The sequence below is a fragment of the Solanum lycopersicum genome, chromosome 4 (assembly GCF_036512215.1).
Source record: "Solanum lycopersicum chromosome 4, SLM_r2.1".
In the NCBI taxonomy this organism is placed as follows: Eukaryota; Viridiplantae; Streptophyta; class Magnoliopsida; order Solanales; family Solanaceae; genus Solanum; species Solanum lycopersicum.
The window spans coordinates 3,038,822-3,041,186 of record NC_090803.1 but is presented as its reverse complement, the minus strand read 5'-3'; the positions used below and the strand labels follow the sequence as shown (position 1 = coordinate 3,041,186).

The 2,365-nt window shown below is 24.1% G+C and overlaps 1 long non-coding RNA gene across 1 annotated transcript; it reads left to right on the top strand.

Moving 5' to 3' along the window:
• Positions 1 to 981: 981 nt before the first annotated feature.
• On the top strand, positions 982 to 1,735 carry LOC104646722 (uncharacterized). Its single transcript, XR_740907.4, has 2 exons — positions 982 to 1,310; positions 1,502 to 1,735. It is a non-coding gene; the product is annotated as an uncharacterized lncRNA (long non-coding RNA).
• Positions 1,736 to 2,365: the final 630 nt, after the last annotated feature.

Genomic DNA, 2,365 nt, shown 5'->3' with positions numbered 1-2,365 from the left:
TACGAAGCGCATTAATAAACGATATTTCTCTCGAATGTAATTATTAATTGTTGAAACATATCTCATACTTCAACAAAAGAACATAATAATTGATACTAACAACTAACATGTAAGGTTCTTGCAATTTTCAATAAAGCAAAGATGTTATACTATCAAATCTTTGGGGGATTAGATGTTTTATGATTTATTCACCATTTTCTTCTCAAAAGTTTATCATTCCTCTTTAATATTATAAAAATATAATTTCTTAAAAGGACTAGTTATAAATATAATACTATGTAAAAAGAAAAAAAAAATTATGAATGCAATTTATTAAGTTACAACAAATTATTAATTACTTTATTTTTCAAAATTATAACAAATTACATGTTATCTTTTAAATGACCAAATCATCTGAATATGTCTGAGTGATTTATAAAATATACTGTGAAATTTCATATTCAAATTTCAATTATAACATATATTTTTCATCTGATTAAATTTTGATAAACAGGATGACTCTATATCTATATTAGTAGAAAACAGACATATATCTCAATAAATTAGTCACAATACACCAAAGTTAATATAAGAAATTAGTCAAAATATACGAAAACTATCATAAAAATTAGTTAAAATACATCAAAAATAGCATAATAAATTAATCAAAATACACGAAAGCTATCATGAATGCACAAAATGTAAATCCTTAATAAAATAATTTTTCAAACACATAAATATCTAACGAATAATTTTAAACCACGAAGTTCAAAAATCTTTTAAATTTTTTTCTCAAACATCATATAAAGTCGAATAGAAAAATAATTAATCAAAATACACGAAAACTATCGAAATACACAAAATCTAAACCCTCCTTTTACCAAAAGGTAATAAAGTAAAGAAAGAACCTTCTTACAACCCAAATAATCCCAAATCCAAAAAAAAAAACAAAATCACTTTTCATAGTATACCATATGATAGACATTTGACAATACTTTAGTCACTCAAATATCTCAAACTCTGTCTCAATACTCTGCTCCCTCTCTTACATTGTAAGCCAAACACACCCTAAAATACATCCACAAAAAAACAAAAAACAAAATTTTTCCTATTTATCTCTTCTTTATAACTCCCATTTTACACATTACATTTTCTTGAATTTGATAAAAAAAAAAATCATAATATTATTTTCTAGTGATGGGGTTTGTAGTTGAGATGTGTTGCAACTCAAGATTGGTATTTTTGTATAGAAAAAAAAAGTTGAGGAACATTTTCTTGAAATTGAGAAGTGAATTCTTGAATCAAAAGAAGAACAAGAAGAGTAACAACAAGTTGAGTTTTCATTATGATCCTTTAAGTTATGCACTTAATTTTGATAATGGTAACTTTGGTTTTTTTTGTTAGTAATATTTATCATCACTTACCCCCCCCCCCCCCCCCAAAAAAAAAAAATTATAACAATTTTTATGTTTTTTAGATGGTTAGTTGCTAACTAGTTTTATTTTAATTTTGATTTTGCTAGTTTTGAAAATGATGTAAGGAGGACTAATGATAAGTCAAGGAAGTGTTTTGTATATTATTTTTGTTTAGTTTTAGTTTAATCAACTTAATGGTAGATTAATGTTTATTACTCTTTAAAAGTATTTTAAGAGTTTTGATGTTATTTTCCTTGATGACTAGTTTAATTATTATCTAGGTTGATTCAAAATGTTGTAAGGAGGGTTAATGACAAGTTAATGAATTTTTTTTTTGTCTATTTTCTATTTATTTTATTTTGTTAATGTCTATTTGCTGTTTAATTTCAAGTTGTAGTGCTTAATTTATCTTTATTTAACAAAAATTTTTGATGTTTTTAATTGTCTAGTCTAGTTTGATGACAAAGTTTCATTCATCTCTAGTAAGATTCAAAATGTTGTAATTAGGAGGGTTAATGACAACTTAAGGAAGTGTTTTTGATTAAAATATATTTAATTTCTAGTATTAATGCTTGGTTAATCTTTATTAATTTGTCAAATGAGTTGGATATGTGAAGAAAAATTATTCATACATAAGTGGCCTCTTTGCATGATTAATTAATTTACAAGATTTTGTGAAGAATTGTGATGTTTTAATGACAAGTTAATGAAGTGCTTTGTGTAATTTTTTTAAAATTTTATTTGTAGTTTAATTTCAACTTAGTGGTAGATTAATTATTATTACTTTTTTTGGTTACTTGAGTTAAGATATGCGAAGAACAAAAATAAATCCATGTACACTAATAGAAAAATTATTGTTAATCTTATTTAATTAGCCACGTACTTCTTCCGTCTTCTTATAGTTGTCGTAATTTTCTTTTTTAAAATTAACAATAAAACCTTAATTAACATGTCATGATTTTTATTGTTTC